The 25409-nt window shown below is 37.6% G+C and overlaps 1 pseudogene across 1 annotated transcript; it reads right to left on the reverse strand.

Moving 5' to 3' along the window:
- Positions 1–23144: 23144 nt before the first annotated feature.
- Positions 23145–24542, reverse strand: LOC307063366 (heterogeneous nuclear ribonucleoprotein A3-like; annotated as a pseudogene). The gene has a single exon. The product of its transcript is annotated as a heterogeneous nuclear ribonucleoprotein A3-like (transcript).
- Positions 24543–25409: the final 867 nt, after the last annotated feature.

The following is a 25409-nucleotide window of genomic DNA, read 5'->3' on the forward strand; positions in this document are numbered from 1 at the left end:
TGGAAACATCACTTCATATTTAAATATTAGATGTCAGCTGGTTTGTCGAGGGTGGGTTGTACGTCTGTGAGCACAGATGGCTGCTGTATACACTCCTCCTAAAGTGTTATTCCCATCACTCCCAACTGCGATAGCAGACTTACTGTGGGATTTATTTTATTTTTAAAAATTCATTTTATTTTTTTTTAACATCTTTATTGGAGTATAATTGCTCTACGTTGTTGTGCTAGTTTCTGCTATATAACAGAGTGAATCAGCTATATGTATACTTATATCCCCATATCTCCTCCCTCTTGTGTATCCCTCCCACCCTCCCTATCCCACCCCTCTAGGTGGTCACAAGGCACCGAGCTGATCTCCCTGTGCTATGAGGCTGCTTCCCACTAGCTATCTATTTTACATTTGGTAATGTATATATGTCCATGCCACTCTCTCACTTCATCCCAGCTTACCCTTCCCCCTCCCCGTGTCCTTAAGTCCATTCTCTACATCTGTGTCTTTATTCCTGTCCTGCCCCTAGGTTCTTCATAACCATTTTATATATTCCATATATATGTGTTAGCATATGGTATTTGTTTTCCTCTTTCTGACTTACTTCACTCTGTACGATAGACTCTAGGTCCATCCACCTCACTACAAATAACTCAATTTCATTTCTTTTTATGTCTGAGCAATATTCCATTGTATATATGTGCCACATCTTCTTTATCCATTCATCTGTCGATGGACACTTCCTTCCTGTTTACCATTACTCCCCCACTGCTAAATCAATTATATCCATCTACAAAAAGTAACTACAGAAACCTTTCACAGCTTCTATTTGAGTCCTAAGAATTATCTGCCTTCTATTCTAGATATGTTTATTTCATTCAGTCTAAAGAAATGAATTCAGGTTTGTTAAGGATAGCTAAAATGACCAAAGATTTTTTTTTTAATCCATCACAATAATTGATCATTTATTCTTTCTTTTTGTTTTTTAATCATTATCTCATACCTGAAGAATACCCCAGAGATCTAAAAGTTAGTGGGAATTTCTTAAATACACGGTAATTTTATAGAGAAGGAAAGAAGTTTTAAAGGAGGCTAAGTGGACTATAATGAAAGAAAAGTTTATTTCATATCAGCACAGTAATTAAAATATAACTAATATTTAAAGAAATGATTCTAATACCAAAAAGGTATATCTAAACACCCAGGAAATTATACTAAGTACTGAATGATTCAACTTAGTGTGCTATACTTCTCACTCTCCAGTTGACAAGAATAATACATATAATTGGAAATAATTTGTAAACATTAAATCATTATTTTTTGTCATTATGAATACAGATGTAAAGCAAAGGACTAAATAAAATTTTAAAATAAGGTCAACCATCATAAATCTAAACCAACAATGTTCTGACACAACCACCTCTTGTGACACAGATTGGTTTGTTTTAGACACATCACTCTCTATAAGTAATAAACTACTTGAGTGTCAGGTTCATTTTCTCATTTTATAACAGTTCTAAGATACAGACTAAATGTTAGAACAAACTAGAAGGAGACAAAGTCTCCAGGCTGTTTGATGTGTTTATTATTTTTATAAGCCTCTGAGAAATATACCAATACCTGTTGGTTCATGAGCATGCTCTCCTTTTGTTCTAATAATTTTTAAAATAAATTTTGCATTTTTACCAAATTAAGGTTGGTCATAATTAGATTCAGTTTGACAAAACAAGACACCCCTAAATCTAATTGAGTGAATTTTCTCTTGGTCCCCAACTGGTATTGGGGAAATCTGTCTTTTAATTCTCTTTAAACATATTTTTCCACATTCTTTTCTTTGACAGTTTTCTTCTTAAAGTTGTGCCACCTGCAGTAAAACCAGATCCATCCCTCGGGCATGATAAGATGCTCTGTCTTTGCAGAACTGAAAAAGGATGACTCAAAAGGGTAACCAGGGTTGTTAGAAAAGGTAAGGCTCCACCAAACTTTGTTTCTAAACTGTGTGTGTATGTGTAGTGTGTGTATAAAGAAAGAGAGGAGAGAGAGAGGAAGGAGAGAGAACATGGATGTTCACAATTGTCTTTAGGAGCTGCCCCCCTTTTTTTTACTCCAAGTTGGGTTGCCAGATTCAGCAAATAAAACTATAACACTACCAGTTAAATTTGAATTTCAGATAAACAATAAATATTCTTTGTAAGTATGTCCCATGCAGTATTTGGCATATACTTTATACTAAAAATAATTTTTTTTGTTTACCTAAACTTCAAATAAAACTAGCCCTCCTATATTTTATCTGGCAACTCAACCACCAGGGTTCTCCTTAAGGTAATATTCAACTGACTTTATTATAAAAAAGTATCTTGGGGTGAGCTCAAGCTATATACTCCCCTAAAATTGGCCCAGGTTTATCAAGTTTTTTCCCTTTAACTGAAAAAAAAATTTTAAACAATGAAGGAAACCTTGAGATGCAAGATTGATGTCAAATTAAGAAACAGAATCACAGTGAGTGTTTAAAGCACAAAGTGTCCTTCTCTAGGCATCCAGTTTCCCTCTCCTTTTCTAGTAGATTGACCCAAAAGAAAGGCCCTTAGGCCTCTCTCTTTCTTGCTTTCCAGGAATCTTATATTTTGATTTACCTATAGTGTTTTTGAGTGAATCTATTACATTATACACATGAAACTCATCGTTATCAGTGTCAGCTTTACATCTTAAATCCCTTCACCCTACCCTAGTTACAATATAATTGTCTTGAGTATTCCTTCTGCATACTTTAGAACCACATCAAACAATGTTATGATTTTGGCTTCAATTGTCAATCATAATTTAGAAAAGTCAAGAAGAGAAAACTCAACATATTTACCCATATTTTTTGCTCTTTGCATTTTTTTTTCCTTCCTAATGTTCCAGTATTCCATTTTTTATCACTTCCTTTCCTTTCCAAAGTTCCTTTATTCAAGCTTTATTTCAAACTTCCTTCAGCCATTCTTCTAGGGTAGGTCTGCTGGTGACAAATTTTTTTGTTTTCCTTCATCTGAGACTATCTTGATTTCCCCTTCATTGCTGAAGGATATAGAATACTGGGTTGACAGTTCTTTGCTTTGAAATATGTGCTCCGTACTCCTGGCCTCCATGGTTTCGGATGAGAAATCCACTGTCATTCAAATTATTTTTCCCTAGAGGTAAGGTATCATCATTTCCCTCTCACTGCTTTCAAGGTTTTTTCTTTGTCTTTAGTTTTCAGGAGTTTGTTTATGATGATTTTGATCTGTATTTTTTTGGGTTTATTTTGTCTGGGATTTGCTCAGCTTCTTGAATCTGTAGGTTTATTGCCAAATGTGGGAAATTTTCAGCCCTTATTTTTTCGAATAACTTTTCAGCCCCATATCATTCTCTTCTCCTTCTAAAACTCCAATGACACAAATGTTCAATCTTTTGCTATAGTTCCCCAGGTCCCTGAGGCTCTGTGCATTTTTTCTCTGATGTTCAGATTGGATCATTTCTATTTTTCTATCTTCAAGTTCACTGAGTCTCATTACCACCCCCCCAAAGGAATGAAAGTTCCAGCCCCCTTCAGCCTTCTCTGACACCACTCTGGCAAAGAAGAGGGGCACCCGTTACAATCCAGCAAAAATGAAAGTCTGGCATCTACTCAGCCTTTGCTCAGTGGCAGGGTGGGGCCAGTTATTGTGTGGTGTTTAGCTGAAACAGTGCCATTGTTACCCAAAAGTTTCCTGCCTTGCTAGGCTGGTCTTTGAGCAGGAGAGCACAGGATTTGGGGTCAATCCTGCTTTTGCTTGTCTGCCCGCACAGGTGTTTCTGGGCTTCTGCCTTCTTCAAGTCCAAGTTTTGAATCTGTATGGCTAAAAGAAAATCCAGGGGACTCACCATTCTGTTGTTCCTCAGATGCTGAGATCCTAGCCAGTCTGCCTTCTTTTGTGCATCTTTCAGAGTTTCCTTATTTGAGAGAGGGAGAAAAATATATATATCTAGAATTAACTGTATTTAACAGGAGGAATAGGGAAACGTACATTGCATATAGTCCATCTTGTGTCAAAACCAAGAGCCAGTCAGTCCTTACTAATTAAACAGCATTTTAGGGCTTCCCTGGTGGCACAGTGGTTGAGAGTCCGCCTCCCGATGCAGGGGACGTGGGTTCGTGCCCCGGTCCGGGAGGATCCCACATGCCGCGGAGCAGCTGGGCCCGTGAGCCATGGCCACTGAGCCTGCATGTCCGGAGCCTGTGCTCTGCAACGGGAGAGGCCACAACAGTGAGAGGCCCGTGTACCACAAAAAAAATAAAATAATAATAACAATAATAAACAGCATTTTAATTCTTAGTTTTTTCCTTTCTCTACTCTAAATGGCAGCTTTCCCAAACTTTAGCATTCTCATTAAACCCTTCATGCTACCCAACAACTCATTATTTTCTCAGAGGGTATACTATCTTCTATTTAACTAAGGGAATTAAAAGAATGAGACATGAACTCATTCAATTTCTCATTCTCCACCTACAAATTATCTATATTTACACCCATCTTTACCTACTTACCTTCAGTCTTAGAAGTATCTCTCTTTCTATGTGTGCTTTAGATCTCACCCCAGCCCATCTTTTGAAATCATGTTCTATCAAATGTCCCTCCTTTTCCTAAACTGTTAAACTCCCACTTTTTTATCTCTATCTATCATCCTGCATACATACTCATCTCCCTAGCAAAAACAAAAAAAAGGCCCTACCTCTCCTCTAGCTGTATCCTTACTTATCACCATCTTTTTTTCTACAGCCAAGAGTAGGCAACAGTATTGACTCTCCTTCTTCTTCCATGACTCTTTGCTAAGTCTAGACTCAGAGAGGTAGTGGAGAGCCCATGCACCCTTCATGGACCAAAATAACATTCCTAAATTTCAAAGTAATGTTACAATATAAACAGCAATCAAAGCATTGTATTTTGTCAGAAACAAGATAAAACTTCAAAAAGATATGAAATTTACTATATGAAATTATAAATTTTATTTCATATTCTATTTATTCTGCAACTGGAAAACCACACATTTTTTCATCTAGACAAAATAAAAAAGAAAGACTTCCATACCATCTAATGTAAAGACCTATAATTATTACATCTACATTTTGTGAGCATCATCTTGTAAACTTCTTTATCATGCCTGTCTATTCTTCAACCAACTCCATTCTCACATCAGCCCACACCACCTCCACTGAAACTACTCTCAGTTATGGTCGTCAATCTCTTCTTCTTCCTACATGTAGGGAACAACTTTCAGCCCTTAGCTTATACTCACTGAAGTCACATGACTGAACATTATATTTCCCCATCTATGAAATCCTCTTCTCCACTGGAATATTACAAAATGCTCCTTCCTGTTCATTCTCCTACCTATTTAACACCTCCTCTCAGTCACGGATGCCCACTCTTTAAATATGTGTTCTCCTTCACATTCTGTATATTTCCCTGGACAAGGCCCTCAATACTATGGTTTCAACTGCCACTTACAAGCTGACAACTTCCAAGTGTTTATCTCCAATCCAAAACTCACTCTTGAGTTCCTTCCACCTGTATGTTCCCCAAATGCAAACAAATCAAAAAGCAAGTTCATCCTCTTTAAATCTGCTCTTCCCCCTTTATTTTGTCTTTCAGAAATGACATCTACTTAGTCACTAAAGTCAGGAACACTCAGCAGAGTGCCATAATAGATTAAGGACGTCTTGCTTATAATGATATTTGTTGTATTATAATTTGTGTGCTAATCTTTATTTCCTCACATGATACTGTGAGTTTATTGCTGATTTCCTAAAAATGGCATCCAATAAAGTTTTGGTGAGTTAATAAAGAAAATTTGAATTTATCTAGGAAAACTCTGGTAACCACAAAAGTCTTCCTTTGAGATTAATTAGGTTATGCTCACTCTGCAGAGATTTCTATCTATGTGTCCACTGCTGCATGCCAGCATCTGAAACTACCTGGCACATGACAGGTGCTTGATAAACATTTGCTGAATGAAAGAATAAAAGTGCTTTTTGATAGAGACTATATTTTCCACATTTTTCATTAGTCTAAGGCTACAATATTGTCCTAATTACATTAGGTATTCATTATCTATCACTACATAATAGATAATGAATCCATTATGTAGTAATTTGGGCTAATCTATTATTAGCCCAAAAACTTAGTGACTCAAAACAACATTTATTATCTCACAGATTCTGTGGTTCAGGAATCTGAGTGATGGTTAGCTGGGTTCTCTGGCTCTGGGTCCCAAAAAAGGCTGCATCTTAAGGCTCAAAAAAGAACCTTCTCACCCACCTTCAGAGGAAGCAAGTGAGAAAGCAGGAGAGTGTGCCAGCAAGGTGAAGTTCAGAGTCTGTTGTAGTTTAATAACAGAAGTGACAGCCATCACTTTTGCCACATTCTATTCAAGAAGAGAGTCACTAGGGCCAACCACACTCAAGGGGGAGGGGAGTTCATGATGACATGAACACCAGGGAGGCAGGGGAGGGGAGTGTACATTGGCAGCTATGTCACAAGCTGCCTACCACATCATTCATAAATACTCTCCTGGGGAATAAGAAGCCATTGTGGGCAGAACACTGGGGCTTATGGCCACAACTAAAGCTACACCTATTAAAATATCCCAGCCATGTGAGAAAACAGACACCTCCTTCCACCATTATTAGTAAACAAACAATTTTTCTCTAGGGACATAGAAGAAGCCTTTCTTCTCTCTTATCTACACTCAAAATGTCTTCAAAATGAGATTACATTAAGTTGCAAGCATATTTTAAACCCCTGTAGTTCACATCCAGACTTTCCCCTTCCCTCCTCTATACAGACCAATCACCAACATAAAATGTAATGGAATGCTAGACTCCCTTGTCAATTTGGTCAGTCTGAGTTTTAGCTGAATTCAAAGCTGAGGACCAGAAGTAAATGCAAAGGTCAATATCTGTCTGGCACAACTTCCCTCACACAAATGACCTATTGACTAACTCATAGGTAAATTGCCATCAATAGTTTCAAATTCCACCTCAAAGCACATTAAATCTACTCATTTCTGTCTTGCTTAGTATCCACAGTAGATGAAAAAGGATTTAGAAACTTGATTAGATGAATGGTTATTGGTTGTAAGAGTCAATTCTATTATTTGTTTGGTAGAATTTGGACAACACATTAAGTTTAGAAATTAATAGAATCATGTGTGGGAATTTAGAGTGTTCAGAGGATTCTTTTGGTTGTGGATGGTTAAAACTGCTTGGTTAAAAGATTTCATAGGCTCCCATATATAGCTTCTACAGCAAAAGCTGATTCTCTGTACAGTTAGCACCAACTGTTCATTGTTTTCCATGCATACTCCAAATTCAAAACCTTGCCAGAAAATGAGAACAAAAAAGATATTGAGCTCTTTTTGGAAGACAGTGAATTTGAGATGGCTGATTGTGAGTTAATTGCCTCTGAACATTTCTGAAAATGCTGCTTGTGCATTTTCTTACTGCTAACAGGATCCCTAATACTGACAACAGGAATTGTTTCAAGCAAGATCATGCAATTTAGATTTGCATCCTTTTTTCTAGACCTATAAGTAATTAATTCTCTTTTGCATAGTTCTTGGGGTAAAATTTATGTATTAATGGCCTTGAATTTGAGGACCCACAAAGAGGTGGGAGGGACTGGGAACTAAAGGGCAATGATTCTTATATCAAAGAAACCCTGAAGGAAGTGAGGAAAGACAGGAACATGGCTCAAACTCCAAAATTGGGAAAGAAGGCAAGTACCTTAAGACTGAAAGACTATGACTTGACAACAACCTAGTATGGTGGCCTTGTAATGGGAAGGACTCTGGTCTGTGAATTGTAATCCTACCTCTACCTCCATCCTGTTGTGTGATCTTGGGGCTAAACTTTATAATCTGTAAAATGAGAGTATTGAAATGCTTGATCTTTAAGGGCTAAATTCTAGCTGTGAATTTCTCTACTGTGACCCAGAGAGGAGATGCAACCAAATCGTCAAGTAGATAAATTTCTGGCCTACAACTCCCTATCAATTTACATTTCCTTACTCTTGCACATTTCCCCCAAAATTTTTTCCAACCTCCAGATCTTATCCTGGGTAAACATTTTTAGTCCTCAGGCAGTCAAACCATCTTGTAATTAATGCTACATAGTTGACTAATAATAAAGATGTTAGCTGATACTGGCTGAATGAATGTCCCTTCCCACAAGTAATAGCACTTTAAACATAAATGGATTCTCAAAGACTAAAACATTATGACCCAAAAGGTTGAAATTATAGTGATGAACTGAGGGGAAGTAGAGTTATTTTTTGAGCATATGTAATCATCTACCCTTCTTATTCATAAAGCTGTCCTAACTGATTTATCTACAGTGAGAAGTTAAAGGTAGAAAGGATTGGGAAAAGTGCCGTATTAGCACAACTTTGAAAGCAGACAAACTTAGAGTTAAGTCCCTGCTTTCCTTTTTGCTGGCTGTTTGACTTTGAGCAACCTACTAATCTGTCTGATACTAGGTTTTCTCATCTGTAAAACTGGATTAATAATGCTTACGTCCAGGAATTATTTTAAAGAATGAAGAAGACAACATACCTGGCATATAGTACCTGTGTAACAACTGCTAACTATCATGATTATTTCCTTGTCTCTGAGAACGTAGTGATGAACTCTATTTTAAAAAGCAAATGGTGTTATTTTCACTTCCATATGGAAACCCACAAAAAGCTTTGTTGTTTTATAAAATGAATATACCTTATAAGATCTCTGACTATAAAATAATGACACTGGCTCTGCATAAGTAAATCAGTCTGATTATTTTATATTTACTTTTAAATAATGGATTGTTTGAATAGTGCTTTACCTTGTGAAATCAAACCTTTCTACCTTCAATGAATAATCTGCAGTCCCTCATGAATGATGGATAATTTCCCTAAGTCTTCAAAATTATCTGTCCTGTTTGGATAATCTTTAAATGATGGAAATCAATTTAATTGAAATAGAAAAAGACTGACCCCATGCTATGAATCAAATAAGTATAAATGAGAAACTCATCCAAAACAGAAGCTCCCTGGATCTGCACACTTCATTAGCCCTTGGACACTGGCTACTCAATATTACTATTGTAACATTACAATTTAAATCCCTTTAGGTTTTATTATCTATAGATTTTGCCTTTAAAGACAAAGTATTGAGGAACTATGGGGCAATGAGCTAGGGGAGAGCTCTCCCCACTATCGGGCCAAGAGGAAGCCTCACACAGGGAGACCTGCATATTCAAAGTAAAATTGTCCTCTTTCCCTCTCCAGCTTTTCCTCTGCAGGGTTCAGAGGGATTCCCAAGTGCTAGAAATAAGCCCATCCCATGGTCCTTTACACCCTCCCTGCTTAGTGTCAAGAGAAAATGCCAAAACTTTGCAACTCCAGGTAAAACTGCCATCCTTTTATCCTGCCTCAACACGGATGGTCCAGGTTAGCCTTGGGACCATCAGGACTAATTTCATAATGCCTTTTATTACTGTGCATGTCTTCATCACAGGAAACCCAGGACACCCTGCTCATCCTTCTTCCCTGAACATTTGTCTTATTTTCCCTGAGAAAAGTAAAACAATCAGTTGACTTTGACAAGTTTTACTACTATACCCACCCCACTATGCAACTCTGTTCTCTTCTTTCTCTGTCATTCCTCTGAATTAACTGCCCTTCTTCCTAGCTAAGGTTAACTCCTCTACTTTGCAATAGACAGCATTAACACTTGCCTGCTTGAATACTGGTCCAGCTGGTTTCTTCTCTCTCTTGCACATTAAGTTAATTTTTCCTGTGCCTCTCTTCCATCATCACACAGGCCTGGTATTATTTCTCCCATAAAAAACGAACAACAACTGTCTCTTGATTTCACCTCCTCTGCCAACTACAGACCAATTTCCCTCCCTCACATTAGAGTAAACACCTAGAAAGAAGTCCCTGTGTCTCCAATTTTTCTCTATTTTCTTTTAAATTCATTCCAATAAGATTTTTGCCTCCATGACTCCACGAAAAGTCCTCTTACTCTTATCATTGTCAACATGACTTCATCATTATTAAATCCAAGAGTCAATTCTCAACCTTCATCCTACTTAACATATCAGGAGCGTTCGACACATTTGAGCATTTGCTCCTCCTAGACATGATTTCTAAAACTCCACATTCCCCTTTCTCATGACTCACCAGCTACTTCTTACAGTCTGTGTGCTAGTTCCCCACAGCTCACCAACCTCAGTAATGGAGTAACACAAGACTTGGTCCCTGAGTCTCATCTATTTTCCCGCTCTACCCATTCCTTGGTGATTTCATCCAAGGCTTTAAATACTGTCTCTATGCTGATGCCTCCCAAATTTAATCTCTAGCCAGGGCCTTACCTCTCAACTTCAAACTGCCACTCAACGTCTCCACATGCATGTCTAATAGGCATCTCAAGGGTAGAATGCCCCAACTGAACTCCCAGGTTGGTCCTTTTTTCCAAACCTCTACCACAGTCTTTCTTAGTGAAGAAGAGCTTCACTCTTCCAAGTTGCTCAGGCCAAAAACCTCAGAGTCTGTCTTGATTCTTCTCTCTTTTTTTTTTTTTAATTTTGTGGTACGCGGGCCTCTCACTGTTGTGGCCTCTACCGTTGCGGAGCACAGGTTCCGGACGCGCAGGCTCAGCGGCCATGGCTCACGGGCCCAGCCGCTCCACGGCATGTGGGATCTTCCCTAACCGGGGCACAAACCCGTATCCCCTGCATCGGCAGGCGGACTCTCAACCACTGCGCCGCCAGGGAAGCCTGATTCTTTTCTTTTTTACACATGTACACACTTACACGCCATCCCTTCCAGCACCAAATACTACCAACTCTATCTTCAAAATATTTCCATACCATCCTTTCCAGCACCAAATACTACCAACTCTATCTTCAAAATATTTCCAGAGTCCAACCATGTTTCACCACCTCCACCACTACTATTCTGGCCCAAGCCACCATTACCTCCTGCCTAGATTATTGCAATGGCCTCTGAAGTGGTCTCTCTGCTTCTTTTGTGAATTCTCAACACTGTAGCCACAGGAATTCTAGGAAAATTTATAAGTTAGATCATATCACTCTTCTGCTCAAAAGTCTCTAATATCTCAGATTAAGAGCCAATGTTTCTACAATGGCCTTCAAGGCCCTGTAAAGTGTAGCTCTTTGCTAACTCTCATCTCCTATAATCTGACTCCCCTTTGTTGCTACCCTGCTGAGCATCTTGTTCCTCCTCAGACTTTGCCAGGTGCACTTTCACATCAGGGTGTTTGCATTTGCTTCCCTCATGGCCAGCATGCTCTTCCCCCATATACCCACATGACGCACTCCTTCATCTCTTTATGTATAGTCTTTGTTCAGGTGTGCTCTTCTCAAAAAGGTTTCCCCTGATCATCATATTTAAAAATAGAAACCCCAACTCTGACCCTCTGTCCTCATTCACTGCTTTGTTCTTCTCTTTTGCACTTTCACCATATAACATGCTATATATTTTACTTATATCCTTTCTTAACTCTCCATCCCTATTAGGTTGAAAGCTGCATAAGAGCAAGTACTTTTAGTTTCATTTTATTCTCTGCTATCTCAGGTGCCTAAAGCAAAACAATTTTAAAAGTTGAAAAATTCTTAGATGTTCAGGAAATTAAAAAATGTAATCAATTAAGGTACTGTTATAATAATAATAACAAACGTGTAATGCTTACTATAGGTCTTTACATATGTCTGTCCATTCATATAATTAACTCGTTTCATTTCCAAAACAAATCTATGAATGGATGATATTTTTGTCCACATTTAAAGATGAAGAAATTGAGACCCAAAGAGGTGAAGAACCTCCCTCAAGATTACACCAAGAACATGTGGGGAATCAGAATTTAAACCTGGAATTTATACTTTTCTAAGTTCTGCTTCCTCTGTTAAAATTGGGAAAATTAGGTCTTCCTTTCAGGGTTGTTGTGAGAATTATAAATAATATATACAAAGTATAAACACAATAGCACAGTGTCTAACTCTGGCATGTCAGTACATGGAAGCAATAATTATGCAGCCACTGCTGAACATACAGAGTAAAATTTGGTACAAGGAATCTGAAAATGTCTTTCTAAATGGAAGTGTTATGGTATTCAGTCTCTCAATTTGTGTTTTGATTGGCAGTGCCATATTTAACAGAGTCCTTCAAAATCACACACATGAAAATTAGTCTTTCCTGTCTATGGAAAAAAAAATTGGGGTTTTGTTTTTGTTTTGTTGTTTTAGCTTAGCAACAGTATTATGCAAGCCTGCATCAATGTACACACAGTCTCACAATGCAGACATATTTGTTTTTCAAGTCAAAAAAGAAGACTTTATAAACCACTCAGTATTAGAGCAGACTTTAATCTGCTCTTGATTTAAGCTTGCAGAGCTGCAGTAGGAAGAAATCTTTAAACCTCAGACATGCTGATTGGCATGAGCTCTATTCTGGCACCACAGAGGAGCCAGAAACAAGGCTCCATACAGTGATTCTGACATGAAGTGGGTAGATTGATATTCCTATTTGTGTTCCAATGCCTCCAAAATACCTTCACAGCATGTGCAACAGAATGGGGGCTCTACTGAATTCGTATTCTGGAAAACAAACTAAAAGGTCAACATGCATGTGTATTTATAATGGAATTGGCATTTGCTAATCAATGAGGGAAAGTGTTTCTTCCTTTGTAGCAACTTCTCAAACTTATCTGGGGAGAACATGCAGTCAGTCTTAGAAAGCTTTTATACTTCAATATTTTCAGTACACTTAGGACAAAAAGTGGTCAAACTAATAGTATATTGACTTTATAATTTCAATACCAAGACTAAAATGCAGTATCAAAGTAGTACATTTTTCATGTTCATCAAAGGGGAGAAAATATACTATGGTATAATTAAAGTAGAAAGTATCACAAAAAAAGAATACTTGTTTGAAAGCTACATTACAGCATACATTTCTCAAATTGGCAAATATTCTTTAGTTGGAAACTATGGGCAGAGCATGTCAATTTCCCAAGGAACAAGAATTGTCAACTACCTTTATCAAAATAGAGATTGTACCTTTATACGAGTCTTCTTCTAGTGAGAATAGGTAAAGCGGTCCTCCCTTCTTAACTTCCAATCCTAGAGACTTGAAATTTAATGGTCATTTTGTCCTAGGTTAATTCATTTTAAAAATATTTGTTTGCATGACTCAGAGATATCGAGAAAAATACATTAATAATGAAAGCATCACTTTTGGAATATAAAATCAGAGTTTCTCAATATACCTCCATTTGGTTTATCAGGCTATGTTGTCTGATACGACCTTTCTCCAAAATTCATATCCTTCATATAAGGTGACTCATGCACAGAGTGGTGGAAATGCTGGACCAGAAGCTTCTCTGCCTCATTTCGCTCCACTGTATTTGCTGTGGTCATTACATCATCTGTCTTTCTCAGTCGACCCACTCTCTTAACCCTTTACAATTTCACCTGAAGAGATTATTTTGCATAGGTTATACTTCTAATTTTCTGAGTCCTAACAACATAGAATTCCTTAATGTCATTAATCACATAATCCAACCAACACTCCTACTTCTAGGAATATCTGATCATCTCCATGATTTATGGCTCCTTGCAAAGCTTAATCACAGAAGCCAGCAGTTCCTCACCTGACCTCAGCCCCCTGCTCATTTGTTTATTCTTCCTCAGATAGTATCTGGCTTCTACTACTTCACATATGGAACTCAATAAATATCAGTTGAATTAAATTGTGCTTATCTTTTTCCTTATTATTGTTTCAGTAACTTTGGATTGTAAATTAACTTCTGGGTTTTAGGTGGATTTTAGTTTCAGATATGAGTGGCTTGGGAATTAGTTGATGGAGTAAATTAGCAGCAAATTTGAGTTAGTGGGGTAAAAAAAAAGAATAGGTGAATAGGAGGTAAAGATTACAAGGTGAGATGAAAATCACCCCATTAAGACAAAGCTGAGACCGAGGTGAGTCTGCGAAAAGATTTATAACTCATGCAAGTAAAATAATAATAAACTTAAAAGTTTAGCTTGCACATATGTGTAAAATGTGAACTACAGTGGATAAAGGTGATGAGCAGGGTGATGTGAAGAGACTGTGGGCAAAAGATAAATTGAAAGAGGAGATTGTTATGAGGTAATTGCTGCAGTTAACATATGTTATCCAGGCATGATTACACACTGTCATTAAGGAGAAATGAGAAGTTAAAAAATTTCTTACCGAATAGAACACCTTTGTTTATTGACAAAATTGCTTTGTTGTTTCAAATGAGGAGTTAATATTCAGAGCATTATAGCTGATATTTTTTATTTGATAATGTATCCATAGATATTGATTGTCTTCATCCTATATTTGTACTGATTTGTTTTAGAAAATGGAAAAACTAGTCATCTCATCTCTTAGATTGACCCAAAAAATTCAAGACAACAAAAAAAATCTTCCTGGGAATTTGTGCAAAGAGAATTTGAATGGAAGTTAGAGAATTATTTATATACCTTATTGTGACAATCCCATTGAGAGGCAGCTTCGTACAGCTTATTAAAGCACAGACTTTGGTGTCAAACTAACCTGGATCCCAGCCAGTGCTCCACTATTCCCTAGCTGTGCACCTTTGAGATAGTCATAGCACCTCTCTGGGCCCCAATTTTCTCATCTGTAAAATTAGGATAACCCCTATGCCACAGGATTGTTTTAGAAATTAATTGACGTGATATATGTAAGATAGCTGCTACATAAATTGAATTGTTTATGACAACGACAGTGATGGCGACAATATCATATTTTAAGAATAACTGAATTTTAAGTCTGTATAATCAGCAGGCCACAGACTTTGTCTCCTAGGCTGCACAAAGGGAAACTTCCCCAAAATGAGGGCAGTGCAAGGTTTGGTATATAAGCATTCAAGTAGTGCCGTACTCAAAGGCACCACCTCCCCTACATCTTAGACTTCTGTTAACTTACATGAGTGTGTGAGAGAAGAAGTAGAGATCGTGAGTTTTCCAGATGGGTCTGGGGAAGTGGAAAAGAAGCTCTCATCCATGAACACTGGCCCTTAAAGCTGTGCACACTTGAGATCTCACACATATACACCTACACATACACATGTGTGTGTGAATTCGTGCATGCATACACATATAAACATGCACATGGCTGAGCCCTGGCTAGCCCTCACCTGCTCTGAGGTCTCAGAACCCAATTTTTAACCTCCAAAGGGGGTTGGGAAGGGGATCAAGAATGTGTGCAGTGTTAGTGGCATGTGCACCAACATTACAGGGGTGTGAGTGGACACGAGAGCAGTGTGTGCACAGCCAGCATTGCTGCCACATAAGGGCTCTTCAGGTTGTACAATCATAGAAAGAAATTTGACTTAAGCAAGTTAATCTCTTCTAATTCAACAAAGGTATTAAAATGGCAAGTGGTGGCCCTAGTCCTGAGGCCAGACCTGGAAATATGACACAACACAAAAAGAAAGAATCAGGAGAACATACGACCAGAGATGCAGGCAAATCAGGCACCAGCTCGCAAAATGGGCTCAGACCAGCAGGACTATGGAAGGAAGAAAACAAAGAGCAGGGAAGGGATCCTTGGCTACCTCTGAAGAAGGTCATATCCTGCTGCCACTTTCCCTGGCTGCCTCTGTTCAAATCCTTGTTCAGCCACTTACTACATGGTGACTATAAACAAGTTGTTTAAACAGCACGTGCTTCCATTTTCTCATCTGCAAAATGGAGATCAAGATTCTACATTTGTGGGCTTCCCTGGTGGTGCAGTGGTTGAGAGCCCACCTGCCGATGCAGGGGACACGGGTTCGTGCCCCGGTCTGGGAAGATCCCACATGCTGCGGAGCGGCTGGGCCCGTGAGCCATGGCCGCTGAGCCTGCACCTCCGGAGCCTGTGCTCCGCAATGGGGGAGGCCACAACAGTGAGAGGCCCGCGTACAGCAAAAAAAAAAAAAAAAAAAGATTCTACATTTGTCATAAGGTTTGCATATGTGTGGTATGTGTGTGTTAAATTAATACATGCAAAGCAGCACATAGAAATAATCATTCAGTAAAGGCTATTATCATAAGTATCATTTGTATTATTATTCATAAACTTGTTGGTAAATTCTCAGAACCAAGTATTGCTTTGCACCAAAGCCAGTCCTCCTCCCTGGACATATCCATGCCATGAGAAATTTGTAAAAGCACCACAACATCCCTCCCAAATCTGTATGTTCCAGAGGATCTTCAAGCGAGACCAGAGAGCAGTGGAGAGGAACAGGGCCTGACACAATGGCCCCCACCAAAAAAACTTCCTGATCTTTTTCATCTCCTCCATTTTCCAAGTCAGCAGGCAGAGGACAGTATCCAAAATCATGAAGCCGCTCATCTAGGACCTTGGCCAGGTGCACAAAAGTGAGCACACGGTGTGCAATTAATCATGGAGAGTTTTGCAGAGTTGAATACAGTACTATGAACTGCCAATTTTGCATTAATGCCAAAACATATTGAGGAAATTGTCCAGAGAACCTAATGTTTTCATTAAAACACGATGCAAAACACTGTCCCTAAATTCTGCTTCTGGGACAAAACAGTTTCCTGTAGTATCATGATTTAAACAATTGTTAAAAAGAAGTAAAGGCTTTATTAAGATGCAAATCAGGGAGCATAAATGCATCCCAAACTAAACATTGCTTCTTATTTAGGCGATCTGGATCAACCATAAATAACACATGAAGCTTCTAGAACTCCGGCAGGTCATAATGAACCTAATGCAGAAGCACAAGATTATGATGCATAAACAAGCTTACCAGGACAAATGGGATGCACATCATAGCCAAGCCCCCACGGCATCAAAAATAATGATGAATCACCACATATGTGAACAGGGTATTGAAGCGGCTGTCAGAGCAGCATGTGCATAGATAAAAGCCACAGAGTAATTCTGTTTCAGTACAGTCACTGGGCCCACTGTGCACCTAGGAATTGTGGCAGGCACCTCAGATAGCATCTTTAAGGACTATTCAGATGAAGATAGGATGATTAATGATATCCTTTCTCATTTTTTAAAGTACAAAATATGAAGCCAATCCTACATAAATTCCCCTACCTTGCAGACTGAGTAACAATCTCTCATTATAATATATTCCTATAAATCATGCAGGATTACATGGGAGAAATGGCATAGCTCTGCCTTTAATTCTGTTTCTCTGTGTGTGTGTGTGACAGAGAGAGAGAGAAAGAAAGAGAAAGAGAGAGGGAAATGGAGTACCATCTACCTTAAAAAGTCCTTTTGACTAAAAGTGACTGGTGCCATGTGTTCGATGATATATTTTGTTTCTTTAGAAATAAATGGAGTATTCATAGGCTAGCACAATGCCCAACACAGAGTACTTGTTCAATAAACATTTGTATAAGAAAAGGAGAAAGAGAATAAAAGGACAAAGAAGAGTAAAGTATGAAAGAAGAAATGGGAAAGAAAAATGATCAGAAATGTTTTCATATCACTCTGACCAGCAGAAATGCCAACTCCGTGTATGTTTTACATGGAGTAAAAGCACAAAGAGTACTGATGGAAAGGCTGTAGCTATTACCACACAGTTCCCTGGTGAGATATATGAAGAGCTAGTAGGTCCCCTAACTGGGCAGTGGCAGAGCTAGAACTGAATTCCAGGTACCCTAGCTCCTAAATACTTAGGTGAAAGTTTATATATTATATGCTATCCAACCCTTTTTCAAGAGCCTCTCACCAGGTTGTGTGGTATCAGAAGGCAAGACACCAAATATCAATTTTAATTGTTTCCATTAGGCAGTCACATTGAGTTGGTTTCAAATCTAAAAAATAACTGAACTATTTCTGCCTCTTCAATTGACTTCCACAGTCTTTTCTCTTGTAATTTTGGTAACTTTCTGAATTCACAGACTTCAGTCTCTTGGGTAGTTCCATACTTCTGTTAGATACTTCACTAATCTACTACTCTGCCTTACATCCTTCTCAGCTTCATTGTTCACTGCTAGCCATAATGTTATCTCCAGTCAGCAAGTCTTTTTAATATGTTGAAACTTTAGGGTGACTGATATGGGTTATAGAGTTGTGGACTAAAGTGGATATAGAAAAAAATTAATGTCACAAGTCATTTACATCCATTATTCTAATGGATTTTAAAACAATGAAGTTATTTTTTATCAAGGCGTACTGAAAATGCATACAGTTTAGAAGCCATTTGATTTCCACATACTCTATATTTTAACATTTAACTACGTGGCAGTCTCAAAATGGCACATTGTCACAGTGGAAAATCACTTTAGAAATTCTGAACTACTAAATTAAATGTGGGGTAGGCCACATACAATTATCTTCGGAATTGTAAGGCAGTGTTGGTTCTCAAGGACTTCGATGACAGTATCATGATCATATGACCCATAAAACTGTTCTTTTCTCATATTACTTTTCTTAAAGTCTAAACTTCTCATGAAATGTATTTTCAAACCAAAAGGCTTACCTTTGAAATGTATTTTCAAACCAAAAGGCTTACCTTTGAGGCTAGATTGATTTAAAAGAATTATATTCTAATTCCTTAGTATTTAGCCATCTTCTTGATTCAATTTCTTTATTCTCATATGTCTGTATATCCCCTGAAAGTGAGATTAGCCAGAATACTTCATTCTTCATGGGTTCGTGAAAGGGAATTTCTCCAGGGTCATTGAAAAGGGGAGAAAATAAGTTCTTCTAGGAAGCAGGACTAAGTGATACTAGGAAACTCAATAAAGGAAAGATCAAAATAGAGAATAATAGAGAAAAATTAAGGTAGGAATAAAAATGATGAAAGTAAAAGATTGAATTTGAAAATAGTAAAGTTAAAATGAGTGAATGTTAGTATGTTTTAAAATATATATGCAGATGTGAATTAGAAATACAGAGTACAAATAAAGATATGGAAAATATTATGAGAACAAAACACTGCTGAGCTATCAGTTTTATAATTACTGTGAACCACATTGAAAACGTCCCACCCAACCCCTATGCATTACAACATTTGCAGTGGATCTGTCCATCCCTTGAAGCTACTGATACCAATGTTGTGCACAAATTTGAGAAGCCAGGATATTTGATCTTTGGCAAACTGATGACTAGTTTATCCTTTCTTGCATATAATTCCTATATTCCTAAGCCAACATTCTAAAGTAAGGCCTTCCATCTACTTATATTCCCCATGCATCATTCTAAATCTGACAGGCACTTATTTTCTATAACGCACTCTTTCACTACTCCTTTTCAATCCCATCTCCTGTGTACCCTGGAACTTGCATTCCATGATGAACAAACTTTCCAAAATCTTTCACCTTTTTAGTAAAATTTCCTTTTATTACATGTTTTAATTTAAATTTTTGTACACCACTTGAAGTAGGCATTATTAATGCTCATCAACATCTCTTTTCTTAAATTGAAGTTTAGTTGATTTACAGCATTGTGTTAGTTTCAGTTATACAGCAAAGTGATTCAGTGATTTTCAATTCCTTTCCTTTATAGGTTATTACAAAATATTGAATACAGTTCCCTGTGCTATACAGTAGGTCCTTGTTTGTTATTTATTTTATACATAGTAGTGTGTGGATGCTAATCCCAGACTCCTAATTTATCCCTTCCTCCCACAACCTTTGCCCTTTGGTAACCATAAGTTTGTTTTCTATGTCTGTGGGCCTATTTCTGTTTTATATGTAAGTTCATTTGTATCACTTTTTTAGATTCCACATATAAACAACATCATATATTTGTCTTTCTCTGTCTGACTTACTTCACTTAGTATGATAATCTCTAGGTCCATCCACGTTACTGTATATGGCATTATTTCATTCTTTTTTATGGCTGAGTAATATTCCACTGTACATATATACCACATCTTCTTTATCCCTTTCTCTGTCAATGGATATTTAGGTTGCTTCCATGTCTTGACTCTTGTAAATAGTGCTGCAACGAACATTGGGGTGTGTGTATCCTTTCCAACCATGTTTTTCTCTAGATACATGCCCAGGAGTGGGATTGCTGGTACATATGGTAACTCAATTTTTAGTTTTTTAAGGAACCTCCATACTGTTCTCCATAGTGGCTGTACCAATTTACATTCCCACCAACAGTGTAGGTCCTTTGATCATGGCCATTCTGACTGGTGTGAGGTGATATCTTGTAGTTTTGATTTGCATTTCTCTAGTAATTAGCAATGTTGAGCATCTTTCCATCTGCCTTTTTGGCCATCTGTATCTCTTCTTTGGAGAAATGTGTTTAGATCTTCTGCCCATTTTTTGATTGGGTGGTTTGGGGGTTTTTATATTGAGCTGTTGAGCCATTTGTACATTTTGGAGATTAATCCCTTGTCAGTCATATCGTTTGCAAATATCTTCTCCCATTTTATAGGCTGTCTTTTTGTTTGTTTATGTTTTCCTTTGCTGTGCAAAAACTTTTGTTTAATTATGTCCCATTTGTTATTTTTGGTTTTATTTCCATTACTTTAGGAAATGGATCCAAAAGGATATTTATGCTATTTATGTCAAAGAATGTTCTGCTTATGTTTTCCTATAGGTGTTTTGTGGCATCTGGTTTTATATTTAGGTCTTTAATCCATTTTGAGTTTATTTTTGTGTATGGTATTAAAGAAAGTGCTAATTTCTTTTTTTTTTCTTTACAAAAAATTACTCTTTCATTAGTGAAAAAATTCAAATTCAAGTCTTACCTAATGCTTATTGACCTTCCCTGCAGGTCTAAATGCTAGACCTAGTGACTGTGGCCAACTATCTCTCATTGGTGTTCCAAAAGGTGAAGAGCTCCTTCCTGCTAGACTTTCTTTGATATTTCAGTTGTAGTAAGCAGATTTAACTAGCTTTTGGAAAGTTGCTCACTATCACCATAGTATCTAACGCCTTCACTTCTCTGTAGTTGAAGCTCTTGCTGCTGCCTTGTCATTCTTTATTTATGCTGATTTGTCCATACTCAAAAGTCTGCTGAAGTCCTGTCTTAGTGAGTCTCTTTTGATCCACACTGTGCTTAAAATGCACACCTTAGGTCCTTTAACGCTGGTTAAATTGCTCTCCTCATGGCTTAACTTTTCCACACTGTTCACAAGAACTAAGCTAATACAACTTATAAACAGGTCACATACACAGATTTCACCTGCTTATAGGTTGCAAACATCAACTTACTGACAATATTTTCACTATTAAACTAGCTCCAGAACACAGAAAGTTTGTTAACAGTACAAATTAACCTCATATGCCATTAAAGGATACTGTCAAGGTTGTGTCAAACAATTTCACAAACATAGAAACAGGAAATGTTAATCTCCCCCATTCCTTCAACCTTTATTATATATGAATAAAAGAACTTGAGATAATTTAGCTTAATTTTAATAAAATGTTTCCCAAGCATTATTTTGACCAGGTACTCAGGTTTAAGTTATGAACATTGACAGTGTCCATTTATATAACCAACACTTGAAGTTGTTAAAGACTTAACCGTTTTCTAATAATTAGCCTATTTTCTACACTGCTTATTCACATATGTCCATTAACAAATTGTCTGTTACATTTATTGTTTTGTGAGTGTTTTCTGGAAAACTGCAGTGTCTGTGAAGACAGATTTCCATGCTAGCATTGCATGCATCCAAATATTAATGCACAGAGGCACAGAATTAGAGCAACGAGAGCATATTCAAACACTAGCATGTCCCATCCCTCCTTTTATTGCTTGTTTTGCTTAGTACTTCTTAAAACAAAAATAAGAATCTCAAATTTAATGTTCAACTACCGAAGAAATAATAACAGCAGGGCACATACTTAGGGCTTGAATGAAATTTTAAGCACTAGCTGGTACAAAACAGTAGTCATTGGTTTATGTATATATATATATGACCTCGTTATCTAAGACTCTTCTCAACCAGGGTCTTCCAAACAAATTGTAAACTCATACCAACATGATTTAGGTTCAAGCATACCCATGGAAATAACAGTGTGTTCTTTGGGATTTTTAGTGAATACAAACTCTGACTATCCAAATTTGAATTCAGGTCTTGAGGAAGTGAAAAGCTTGTTTGTACTAAGCAACTGTGCCACACATCTGCTGCAGTAATCACTTGGGATGATTATATCTAGACTATCCTGGTTTCATCCAGTAAAATGCAGAGGGTACAAACAGGAAAGCATGTCAGCCAGTTAAGGGCTCAACAATGTATGATTTTTATTATCTTGCTCTGAGAGCTTGTATCAAAAAAATATATATTAAACCAAGGAAAATAACTGAAGATTCATGGGCCTCTTGTTCTTTAAAAAGGAAAAAAAAATAAGGTAGCCACTAATTCGCTCAGATAGAGCAGGCTTAGTGATCTTGTAATTTGAAGATTTTAAGAATGTTTCTTAAGGTAGGAGGAAACGGAAAACATTCACTATCCCTTTCCAAAATTTAAAGAGGGCAGGAGACATTCTTTACACCCAAATAAAACTATGGTAGCAGTTCACATGTGACCAAGGTGAATGTAGAATGGAGATGTTCTAAACACAGCTAGGACTCTTAGCAAAGCTAATACACTAAAATCATATGATTACATTTTGAAAGAAAATGCACAAAAACCAAATAGGAATTTTGAGATTTTTCATTTGAAGTAAATTTTAATGCTATTAAATTCACAAATATGGTAATTTAAATACCCAATTCTGTTATCTAAAACACACATTGCAAACATACAAATATCTATTCTCTCTACATGTCAGAGCCCATTCATTTCATGGTTTGGAAATGGGGAGAATAGATCCCCTTAAACTGCAAGTCAGCAGGTGTTTCTGTACAGTTAACTTCAGCAAAATTCATACAAAATAGTAATTAACAATGATCTTCTTTACTTGTTAACTCACAAGGAAACACCTTCAAAATTGCATTTTGTTAAAGTTTCTGTACTAAAATGTAGAAAAACTGAACTACACAAATATTGAAAAGTTAAAAATTCCTTAATTTTTTATTCCTGGTACCACTACCACAATTTACAGGGCAACATACCTGATGTAATGAAAAGAAAAAGAAAAAGAAAAAGCTACAACAGATATAAGACCTCAGGAATGTACATCTAATTGACACTACATTGTATTAATCAATAACTGCACTTTTTGCAAACTGTGGCTATGACAGTCCTGAACAAGAAGGGTTTCCTGTTTAAGCTGCAGTAACTTTTCTGACTATGGATCATTGTTCCTTCTGTGGCAGATTTTTACAGTTCCTCTAATGCATTTGGGACGACTGTCTCAAAGTAACCTGCAGCTTTCCTGACAACTCCTCGCTCTCTCTCCTACTAAGAACTGTAGCCCTTTTCTTCTGAGTTTTTAGAACCTTCTGCTACCATATCCACCACTTCCACCACCAGATCCATAACCACCACCATAGGGACTTCCCAAGCTTCTTCTACCAAAACTGCCCCCCTTCATGGGTCCATAATTTGATTGCTGTTGTCCACTATAATTTCCAAAATCATTATAACTCCCACCACCAGCCTAGTTACCTCCAAAATTTCCTCCTTCATTGTAACCATCATATCCTCCACCACCACCACCATATCCACCACCTTGGTTTCCATATCCTGGTCCACCACCACCATAGCCTCCTCTACTACTGTAACCAGGACCACCACCATAGTTACCACCGTCTCCTCCAAATCCATTATATCCTCCATCACCTCCTCCATAACTACCTCTGCTGCCACCACCTCCACCACCATAGCCTCCTCTTCCACCAAAGTTTCCACCACGGCCAAAGTTACCTCCACCACCTCCAAAGTTTCCTCCACGACCCATAAAGTTGCCAGATCCACCTTCACGACCTCTTTGTGATCCAGCAGATTGCATTTCTTGTTTAGAAAGGGCCTTTTTCACTTCACAATTATGCCCATTAATAGTGTGGTATTTCTGAACAACATTTTTATCAACTGTATCATGATCATCAAAAGTTACAAAAGCAAATCCTCTTTTTTTTTCCACTCTGCCTATCTTCCATAACTTCTATGGTTTCAATCTCACCATACTTTTCAAAGTAGTCTCTCAAATTATATTCTTCTTTATTTTATTTAATACCACCAACAAAAATTTTCTTCACTGTTAGACAGACACCAGGCTTTACAGAATCCTCTCTAGAAACAGCTCTCTTTGGTTCCACTACACGCCCATCAACCTTGTGTGGTCGAGCACACATTGTTGCATCCACCTCTTCAACACAAGAGTAAGTAACAAAACCAAAGCCCCTGGAACATTTTGTCTGGGGGTCTCTCATCACCACACAATCTGTAAGTGTGCCCCATTTCTCAAAATGTTCTCTTAAGCTATCATCTGTAATTTCAAAGCTCAGACCACCAATAAACAGTTTTCTCAACTGTTCTGTTTCCTTTGGATCATGGCCCTCCTCCCCCCAGTGGTGGCGGCGACGGCTGGAGTCATGCTGGGTGTGGCTGGGTGGCGGTTTTATCTCCATTTTGAGACCGGACTCACCTCTTCCAACTCCGAAAGTGTTAATTTCATTCTTTTACATGTAGCTGTCCAGTTTTCCTGGCACCACTTATAAGATATACTGTGTTTTGGATTCAAAGAATCAATATTGTCAAAATGACTATATTACCCAAGGCAATCTACAGATTCAACACAATCCTTATCAAATTACCAATGAACTAGAACAAAAAAATTTTTTTTTAATTTGTATGGGAACACAAAAGATCCCAAATAGCCAAAGCAATCTTGAGAAAGAAAAACAGAGCCAGAAGAATCATCTCCCTGACTTCAGACTATACTACAAAGCTACAGTAATCAAAACACTATGGTACTGGCACAAAAACAGAAATATAGTTCAATGGAATAGTATAGAAAGCCCAGAAATAAACCCACACACTTATGGTCAATTAATCTACAATAAAGGGGGTCAAATTATACAATGGAGAACATTTCATATTTTCTTTGCCTTCCTGAATATATATGTCTTGCTACCCCCTTGAAGTTAGGTATGACCATCTAACTGTCATGACCCAATGAAATGAGAGGAAGGGACATTGCATCACTTTGGAAAAGTATTTAAAAGCCAGTATGTGAATTTCTATGTTATTTTCATTTACTTGTGGAAAACTTACCTTGCTATGCAGGTGACATAATATGAAATATGCAGAAATACTGAGCCACCCCATAAAGAAAAGCTGTCCTAGAGAGTCTCTCCACCTTACAGTGACGTTTATGTAATAAAAAATTTGTTAGGTAAACCCCTGGGAACTAGATGCTGTTTATTTCAGCAGCATATGCTAGCCTATTCTGACTAATATACTCCTGAATAGTAACATCTCTTATTGAATGCTCT

Source organism: Hyperoodon ampullatus, assembly GCF_949752795.1.
Source record: "Hyperoodon ampullatus genome assembly, chromosome: 1".
NCBI lineage: Eukaryota > Metazoa > Chordata > Mammalia > Artiodactyla > Ziphiidae > Hyperoodon > Hyperoodon ampullatus.